General features: G+C 40.8%; 1 pseudogene; it reads left to right on the forward strand.

Annotated features, from left to right (window-relative positions):
* LOC137332309 (golgin subfamily A member 4-like) overlaps window positions 1–1,819 on the forward strand; it is a 54,887-nt pseudogene extending 53,068 nt beyond the window's left edge.
* Window positions 1,820–10,840: the final 9,021 nt, after the last annotated feature.

Below are 10,840 nucleotides of genomic sequence, written 5' to 3' on the forward strand. Positions count from 1 at the left end.
TTGTACAAGACATTAGTAAGGCCACACTTGGAATACTGTGTACAGTTCTGGTCACCTACTATAGAAAGGATATTATTAAACTAGAAAGAGTGCAGAAAAGATTTACTAGGATGCTACCGGGACTTGATGGTTTGACTTATAGGGAGAGGTTAGACAGACTGGGACTTTTTTCCCTGGAGAGTAGGAGGTTAAGGGGTGATCTTATAGAAGTCTATAAAATAATGAGGGGCATAGATCAGGTAGATAGTCAAAATCTTTTCCCAAAGGTAGGGGAGTCTATAACGAGGGGACATAGATTTAAGGTGAGAGGGGGGAGATACAAAAGGGTCCAGAGGGGCAATTTTTTCACTCAAAGGGTGGTGAGTGTCTGGAACGAGCTGCCAGAGGCAGTAGTAGAGGCGGGTACAATTTTGTCTTTTAAAAAGCATTTGGACAGTTACATGGGTAAGATGGGTATAGAGGGATATGGGCCAAGTGCAGGCAATTGGGACTAGCTTAGTGGTATAAACTGGGCGACATGGACATGTTGGGCCGAAGGGCCTGTTTCCATGTTGTAAACTTCTATGATTCTATGATTCTATGCCTGGAAGCAAATGAAAATGGACCTTGTGAACATCAAGGAGGAAGAACCAAAGGATATAGAAACCAGAGTGAAAACAGAGAGCACCACTAAACAAAACTCAACAAAAAAGCAGACCAGAAAATTGCAAAAATAATGAAATAATTAACAACCCAATTGGAAGAAAAAGAAAAATGTGTGGATGAACGAATACGAGACTTAAAACAAGAAGCAAAGGAACAAGAAACAATCATTGTGGTCTTAGAAGAAAAACTGAAAACATTAGAAATTACAATAGGATCAGAAAAGGAAGAAAAACAAAAGTGGGTCGAAAAGTGAGAGAAGAAATGAAACTTGAGAAGGAGACCTTTGAAGCTGTTGAGAGCGAGCTATGAAGAACAGGTTATGGTTCTACAGAAGGAGGTATCAGCAAGAGATACAACAATGCAAAGAAAGGCAGGTAGAAACAAGTGTTTCTGGACAAGATATCAAAAAGTCATATACAGATCTTCGAAGGCACCTAGATAAAGTTGAATAGGAAAGCTAATCCATACGAGAGAAAGAGAAATGCTTCAGTCAGAGCTTGAGCAACAGAGGCATTAGTATTCATTGCTGGCAGAACAGCAAAAAGAGGAAACAGGTCAGGTAGAAAATGTCATGGAGCCATTAAGGGAATAGACCAACAGATAAATTAGATGGAAAAGACAATTGGAAAGCTACAAAAGAAAATGTAGGAAAAAAAATGACCGAGATACAAATAATAGTGAAACTCGAAATAGTTTCATCTTAAGATAGGAAGAAATTGAGAAGGAGTTAATATTGGAGAACAGCTCCCTGACTGTATGCTACGAAACAAACCAGATTAAGGATCTCCAGGAGCAGGTGGGAGAGGAATTCTCTCTTCTTAAGATCTTTGAGAAAAGCTCTGAAGAGAAAACAAAATCTGACACAGAACTACATAAATTGCTAGGTGACATGTGAGAGCAGCAAACAGAATTGCAATACAAACTGGAAGAAGCAGAAAATGAGAAGCAGTAAGTGCACAAACAGCTTGCCAAAGTGCAAAAAGACCTGTGCCCTATGCAAAGAACATAAGGTCGAAATAGAAATTATTAGAAAGGAAATTAATGAAGAAGCTGAAAAGAGAGCCAAGCTGGAGATTTGGAGCTGAAGCACAACTGCACTCTCAAACTGTCTAGGAGAGAATTGCACCATCAAATGGAAATGAGTATGAGATTAAGGACTGAATTGGAGGCCTAATGTAAATAGTTATGACACTTTGATGAAAAGTATCAAAGATGTAAGGGAAGATTGTTGGATGTTGACTATTGATTAATTAGTTGTTCAAAGTACTATTTACTCCTGTTAACAAATGCAAACTAAAGTATAAAGGTACAGAATGACTGGCACGGACATGATGGGCCGAATGGCCCCCTTCTGTGCCGTAAATTTTCTATGATTCTATGACTTTATGACCTGACCTGAGAATTACACTTTCTGAGATGTAAGAAACCTGAGTACAAAAAGAAGGTAAAAGCAGAAGAAAGCGCATAGTTTACAGATGTGGAAAGCCAACATGTTAACCCTGGCAACGGATAAGAAGATTTTGAGGCCTGTTCGAGTGGACAAACCAGGCACTGGAGGTTGAAATAACAGGTCAGTATGCACTGTATGATGAAAGAGAGAATCTAGATAAGAAATATCAATTGATTGTATGTATAGTTAATGAAGATTAATGTAAGAAAAAGGAAATTTACTGTCCCTGACTCCCTCTGCTCCTGAGTCACATTGGAACCTAAGCAAACCACAGAAATTGTCAGCTGGTTCTGCAACTTAGGAAATGACAGTGTTTTAGTCCTACAGTGAGGTGAAAATCCCGATGCTGGACTAGTGAACATAACAAGAGCAGCAAGCTGCCTTTAAATGTTGGGAGGCCCGCTGGATCTTGCCCTCTCAAATGGCAAGCTACCAATAAGCAACACAATTAGTGTTGTCAGCTCGCCTAGTCAATGTAAATGAGGACCGAACATTAAAATTAATCAGGCTTCTTGATGTCATTAGGCAGGCGGTCGGGTGCAAATCTGCGCCACAAATCAAAATCTTTGTGCCGAGCATACAGCAGGATAGCAATGCTTGTCCTTTTCTGGGTGAGATGCATTGGGTTCACAAGTTGCTCATGTTGCTGGCGTTTCAAGGCCTCATTATGGGTGTTAATTAGGGTAGGACATTCCTCCCCTGTATGTTAAGTGCTCTGCTTCAAAAATGCACAGTCATCATTGAAGGCTTCTTTTAAACCAGCATATTTACAAACTCACTTCTTGGACTTTGAGAGCCAGTTTCTTAAAGCTGTATTTAACTGATTTGGGAGTGTGTGTGCCTATATCATTTTTGGCTTTTTTGTTTACATTTGTTGCATTTAGTTTGGTACATGTCTTTTTGTCCATTTTGCACTTCATTTTTGCTTTTATGTATTATTTAATTTATTTTATTTTTCATCTCCTACCACTGAAGGGAGATTGGCTCTAAGTTCAGGGAGATAAGGGATGAAGACAATTTCTGCAGGAAGGTGGAGGACCAGGTACAGCTGTGCTAGAGACATTCTGGCCCAATCTGCTCTTACCCAAGAAATCAGGTCTATAGTCCCCACCAGAGTTACTTGGCTGTGTCCAAGGGGATCTATCTTCACTGATTACACTTCACCAGAAAAGCAAACTTGAAACTTTGCTGAGAGCTGCAGTTGGACCTGTCAACTTTGTCCAGGTTTAGGCCAGCTTTGCCCTGGTATTAAAAGACACAACTGCCTTGAATTTCTAGGCAGTTTTTTCCTTTGCAGCTGCTTCAGGTGACACCCGTCAGATCAGTCATTCTGCAGAACACCACTGCATACATCAGGCCATTGATGCCTTGTTTCCAGAGCCAATGACTTTATCACTTTCCTGAAGGAAGGCTATCGAGAGCAGGAGAGGGCTGCATTACAACCCATGGAATCCGTGGAAAACATGTGGCCTTAAGGCTCCTTTCAACAATACTATGGCTTTTTTGAATGGGAAGTAATTCCAATGAGGTATGTGACCATCACACCAGTTGGATGCCAGATATCCTGGAAGCTGCTGCCACGTCTTTATTCTAAGATCATTGGTAGTGTCACCATGGAATACCGAGATTAGATGGATAGATCCTGAGGGAGCAGGAGACCATCTTGAACCATCGCTCACGATGCCAGTCTGAAATTCACAAATCACAGCTGACAGAAAATATAATGAAGCACGTGCAACCACAAGGATACAATCAGAGCAAAGCACAGACATGCTGAAGCGTGTCTAAGATGATAGTGGTGCACTGTATACTGCATAATTATGGTCTAAGAGGAGTCACCATGTAGCCACCATGCATGCCCATCCATTTGTCACCTGCTATAGAAATCTGCCTGAGTACAAATAAACTCTGCACAAAATCAAAATTAAATTCCATGTATTTATGACTCTCATGGTGCACTGTTAATGTTTTTTTCTATCCCAGTACTTCCCCTTTCGTATGTATGGCGAGTACATTCTGCTGCTTAGTCTCATGTTCCTTCTAAGTGCTACACTGGTGGGATTAGGAAGTGAAGTGACTGGCCGATGGATGCCACTGAGTGTGTCCTGTGATTTAAGTAACTCTTTATCTACCTTCTCTGTCGTCATAAGATGCTCCTGTAACTGTTGAGGTCACTTTTGATGCTGTGACAAGCCTCCTGGGCCTGACCTCTCTCTGGCTCTGTATTGATCATTTGAATGGAAAATTTCGATTGGGTAAATGTTGAGTTGTCCTCAGTGACAACTCCCTCATCTGTGCCTGCTCCTGCTATACCTCTGCTGCTGAGCACTCCCTCAACATATTTTGTGATCCATGGTGGAACCCAAGCAATTCAAGGATCAAAATTCAAGTGACAACGTCCCACCCCCCCCAAAGTTCAACTAGAGGCCTCCAGGAGACTCTTTTTATGGGTGGGTTTCAAACTGTAAGTAGATCCTTGTCCCAAAAATCCCATGTGAGGTCATTAGGGCCTTATTGTACAAGACAGTAGCATGAGCCTCTAAAAAGGGCCCAAAATGCTTCCTGAAGTATTGGGCACAAAGCACCTCAGGGAGGTTTAGGGTCTGCCTCAATTTCATGATGCTGGATTGTAGCAGGTAAGGATTCCACCAGTAGCATGGGGCCTCTATTGGCCGAACAGAATCTCTACTTGTGGATTTCTCCGTAGCTTGGTTTGGAGACTCAAGCTTGGTGATGGGTTTTCACACATTACACACTCAGCTGATCAAAAAAGAAATGCTAATGCATCCTAGCTCCAAGAATGGGGGTCATTTTATGAAATTTCACTTCTGGAGGGGAACCATGCCTACTGAGAGTGCATTGTGAGAACTCGGGTGGAAGCTGCCATAATATTTCAGTATCATTGGAAAATCATGATAGGGTCATTTTAACTTTGGGTGATGGTGTAAAATAAGCAATATCGAATTGGCCACCCATTATATACCCCGCCTGATTTTACTTTCCATAGTCTTCATTGGAAAGGAAAATCAGATGGGATGTATAACACACATAAAAGCCCTCCAAATCTCTTTTGTAAGTCGAGTAATAGCTCTTCAAAGTTGCTGCAGGCTCCAAAGTAAAGCATTTATGACACTATCACCTAATGTAGGTACACCTCTTTTATTTTGTTCTAAGTTACTTCTCATTACCATTTATTATAATGGCAACATTGACACACACATTGCAAGAAGACCCCAGAGCCAATTGAAAACTCCAATGCCACCATTACAGGGTAGAACTCGGCTGGAAGTGGGTTCCACGTCAATTTAGATATTTACTACCAAATTAGTAAGCTGGCCAAATTCAGGCCAGTAGGAGATCTGAAACAATTAAATGTTCATTACTAAAGTGTAGTGCCTGACAGCTGATCATTCAGTAGTGCTGGCAATATCATAGAGATCTACATGACTCACATTGTCCTATCCTCATGAGTAAAGTAGCCTATCTGACAGAGTATTGCAACTTCAGTGAGGAAACATGAATAATTAACCTTCCCAGTCAGATTTGTAGGTTATGCCATCAAAAATTGAAGAGAAGCTAGATGCTTACCTTACAGAAGGAAGGAAAATTAATGGTGAACTATCCTGGACCTCGCTCATCAAACTCCACACCAATTAGCTTACAATCAGCATAGACATTGAGGAGCGGTCACTTGCCTGCAATTTTGGCTGGCAGCTTTTCTTTGCTCCTTCAGGGGCAAATAAATAAAAATCAAAGATAAAGTACAATAAAATGTATTGCTAAATGTTGGCCCTTCAAGAATCTTCTGTAATAGCAAAAAATATTCTCAGTTTCTAATCTTGTCCTGTGTTATTTTACAATTATTCTCAGCATCCATCAATCGTGTTATATTATTATTACTCATTCCGATCTAGACTGCCTTCTGTGGTGAAAATAACTTGAAAGAGCTGCCTCAAAATCTATGGTTAACCAGCAACCATTCATCAAATTTTAAAATGTATTTTTAGCTGTAAAACTAATGACCCTGAGATAATCGCATTATTCTAAAAGATGAATTTGCAAAGCTCTGCCAGCAGTATGTTGCCTGGCTGGTGGCGGGCGTGAAATTGGGCACACAAGGTGACATGCCTGATTCACAACATGTCAAATTTTCTGATGGGTGATTTTGAGGGCACAAATGAGGCAGTATATCAGACTTAAATGAAACATTCATTGAAATCGGGTCACTTGCAGAATTTTGCAACTCCAGCCAAGCCTCTACCCCAAGATATGCTTCGCCCCTAAAAAATGGTTTTCTTGACCTACTCAAGAAGGCTACTTAAAGGGGGATTGTTGCTTATAATAAAAACAGAAAATGCTGAAAACGCTCAGCATTTCTTTGGAGAGAGAAACAGAGTTAACGTTTCAGGTCGATGACCTTTCATCAGAACCCTTATACTTAACCAGTTCGGATCGAATTTTAAGTTATCTTCCCAGCTCTCGCTTAGGATACCCATAAACTACTGAGTGAATCAATTAACCCTTTCTTTCCAAACCATCAAAGAAAAAGTCAGGCAAAGAATCATGCACAAACAATTATTTATTGACTAAAAAATCACAACTTAAGGTTAATTGTTAGGTATACAAGCACTTTATGCATATGAATAGATGTAGTCAAGTTCCTCTTGCAGTTTGAACAGCAGATCATTAATGGACAGAGTTCACTTAAATGGGTAACAGAGATTACACAGGCAATGCAATATATCACTGTAAATTAGTATCAATGGACGCTGAGTATTAATTATAGCAGCGATCAGAGTCTGAGATTATTACAATTGGTGAGGTTCTTTTAAAGTTAAATCACATATAGCTGACAAGTTAACAGCATTAGATTAACATCTAGAAGCTGGTGATTAGTACCGTTGCAGTGCGTAGCCTTATGAGTGGCATGATTGAATCGATCTTCTTCCTTCTCTGGGATTCAGGCATTAACTTCTAGAGCATTGATTTCATGAATCCCCTTAGGTTTTTGTTTTAATTCATTCTCAAGATGTGGGCATCACTAACAAGACCAATATTTATTGCCCACCCCTAGTTGCCCTGAAAAGGTGGTGGTGGGCCTTTCTCTTGAACCGCTGCAGTGAGTACCAGCCCCCAGCAAACCCTGGATGAAAAAATTCTCCTCAGCTCCCCTCTAATCCTTCAACCAATTACTTTAAATCTATGCCCCCAGTCACTGATCCCTTTGCTAAGGGAAACAGGTCCTCCCTATCCACTCTATCTAGTCCCATCATAATTTTATATACCTCAATTAAATCTCCCCTCAGCCTCCTTTGTTGCAAAGAAAACAACACCAGCCTATCCAATCTTTTCTCATAGCTAAAATTCTCCAGTTCTGGCAACATCCTCGTAAATCTCCTCTGTATCCTCTCTAGTGCAATTACATCTTTCCTGTAATGTGGTGACCACAACTGTATGCAGTACTCAAGCTGTGGCCTAACCAGTGTTTTACACAGTTCTAGCATAATCTCCCTGCTCTTATATTCTATGCCTCGGCTAATAAAGGAAAATATCCCGTATGCCTTTTTAACCACCTTATCTACCTGCCCTGCTGCCTTCTGGGATCTGTGGGCATGTACTCCAAGGTCCCTCTGTTCCTCTACACCTCTCAGTATCCTCCCATTTATTGTGTACTCCCTTGCCCAAATGCATTACCTCACACTTCTCCAGGTTGAATTCCATTTGCCACTTTTCTGCCCACCTGGCCAGTCCATTGCTATCTTCCTGCAGTCTACAGCTTTCCTCCTCAATATCAACCACATGGCCGATTTTTGTATCATCTGCAAACTTCTTGATCAAGCTCCCCACATTCAAGTCCAAATCATTAATATATACCACAAAAAGCAAGGGGCCTGGTACCAAGCTTTGCAGGACCCCACTGGAAACAGCCTTCCAGTCGTAAAAACACCCGTCAACCATAACCCTTTGCTTCCTGCCACTGAGCCAATTTGGATCCAACTAGTCACTTTCCCTTGGATCCCATGGGCTTTTACTTTTTTGACCAGTCTGCCATGTTGGACCTTGTCAAAAGCCTTGCTAAAACCCATGTAGATTACATCAAATGCATTACCCTCATCGACCCTCCTTGTTGCCTGCTCAAAAAATTCAATCAAGTTAGTCAGACACGACCTTCCCTTAACAAATCCATGCTGACTGTCCTTGATTAACCCATGCCTTTCTAAATGACAATTTATGCTGTCCCTCAGAATCGATTCCAATAATTTGCCCATCACCGAGGTTAGACTGACTGGTCTATAATTACTCGGTCTATCTCTTTCTCCCTTTTTAAACAACGGTACAACGTTAGCAGTCCTCCAATTCTCTGGCACCACGCCTGTAGCCAGGGAGGATTGGAAAATGATGGTCAGAGCCTCAGCTACTTCGTCCCTTGCTTCTCTTAACAGCCTGGGATACATTTCATCCGGGCCTGGCGATTCATCTACTTTCAAAGATGCTAATCCCCTTAATACTTCCCATATTGGTGTGGGACTGGAGTCACATATAGGCCAGGCTGGATAAGGACGGCAGGTTTCCTTCCCTAAAGGACATTAGTGAACCAGTTGGATTTTTACAACAATTCAATGGCTCCATGGTCACTTTTACTGATACCAGTTTTTTATTTCCAGATTTTTAAAACTGAATTCAAATTCTCAAACTGCCATTGTGAGATCTGAACTCACATTCTGTAGATCATTAGTCCAAGCCTCTGGATTACTAGTTAAGTAACATAACCACTACAATAGTGTGGTGGGGTTATCTGTTCCACGTGGATCTTCGATTCCGGTTGAATTCGCCTTACGCATGAGTGATGATACCTGAGCTAACTGGCTTGCCTCTCACTTTTCTTGACCTCAGACTCTTGTACAGTTAATTGACACATTTATCTCTGCCTGTAACTGGGCATCGTAGCCACAATTTAACGTCTAACCTCTGACCCTCTGTCCTTAAAGGTACCTTGTACTGGCATGGATAACTTTTACATTTGCTAGGCAAAGATTCTTATAGAAGACAAAGAAAATCTTCTTTTAACAACCAAGAGAAGCTAAGAGTTGCTAAGAAAGACTCTGCTTCTTTTACTATATCTACAAGACTACTTCCAACAAAGACGAGGACCATCTGTAACTACTGACTGGAGGGATGCAAAGTCATCTAATTTTATACCTTAACTTCAAAGGGGAACTACTCCGTAAAATTAACGAATCTCAGTATATGTTTATTATAAATGGAGCTAAGGTTTAAGCTAGACCCTCAAACTTTTGTTTGTTCCTCAGGTATACACAGTGACCAGGATTATTCACATCAGCACCCTTAATTGGAAAATCACAGGACTATGCTTCTGATGTAAATTGGGAAATTGCACACCCCCAGCTCCTGATATTCCAACCATCAAAATTATTGATGAGAAGTTTACAGGCTGGGGTTGGGGGGATGGGGGGTGGGGGGGTGGACGAGGTGGGCACAATCTGCACCAGTATACACAATAGGTGCACAGCAGCATTATAACCAGTATTACACAGGACATTATTATGTATCCACTTAGTTTCATTCCCTTGCCCTTTCCCATATTCATTTAAATTTTTATTTTTCAAATATGTATCCAATTCTCTTTTAAAAGCTAATAAAGGTTCTGCTTCCACCATTGATTCTGTTCTATGTCCAAACAACCATCTGCATTAAAAAAGGTCTCTTGAACTCTCCCTTCATCTTTTGGTGATGGTCTTAAATTTATGCCCTCTAGTTACTGACTTATTGAACAATATCGTTTTTCAAATTTTACCTTATCAAATCTTCACATAATTCTGAACACCAGCATCAGATCTCCTCTTAACTTTCTCTGTTTTAATGGAAAAAGCCTCAGTTTCTCTAATCTCTCCTCATAACCAAAGCTTCTCATCCCTGATATCATCCTAGTAAATCTCCTCTGTGCCCTTTCTGAGGCCTTGATGTCCTTTCGAAAGTAAGTCACCCGGTCCAGATGGGATGCATCCTAGGTTACTGAGGGATGCAAGGGTAGAAATTGAGGAGGCTGGGCCACGATCTTCCAATCCTCCTTAGATATGGGGGTGGTGCCAGAAGACTGGAGAATTGAAAATGTCACACCCCTGTTCAAAAAAGGGGAGAGGGGTAAACCCGACAATTACAGACCAGACAACCTAACGTCGGTGGTGGGGAAACTTTTAGGGACAATAATCTGGGATAAAATTAATTGGCACTTGGAACAGTATAGGCTAATAAATAAAAGTCAGCATGGATTTGTTAAAGGAAAATCAATTTTGACTAATTTGATTGAGTTCTTTAATGAAGTAATGGAGAGGGTTGATGTTGTGTATATGAACTTTCAAAGGCATTTGATAAAGTACCACATAATAGACCTGTTAGTAAAATTAAAGCCCATGGGATTAAAGGGACAGAGGCAGTGTGGATACAAAATTGGCTAAGGGACAGAAAACAGAGAGTAGTGGTGAAAGATTGTTTTTCAGACTTCAGAGGGAAGTATACAGTGGTGTTCCCCAGGAGTCAGTATTAGGACCACTGCTCTTTTTGATATATATTAATGACCTGGACTTGGGTATAGAGGGGATAATGTCAAAGTTTGCAATTGACACGAAACTCGGAAATATAGTAAATAATGAGGAGGATAGTAACAGACTTCAGGAGGACATAGACAGACTGGTGAAATGGACATGGCAGATGAAATTTAAGACA

The sequence above is a fragment of the Heptranchias perlo genome, chromosome 2, assembly GCF_035084215.1.
Source record: "Heptranchias perlo isolate sHepPer1 chromosome 2, sHepPer1.hap1, whole genome shotgun sequence".
NCBI classification, from domain to species: Eukaryota; Metazoa; Chordata; class Chondrichthyes; order Hexanchiformes; family Hexanchidae; genus Heptranchias; species Heptranchias perlo.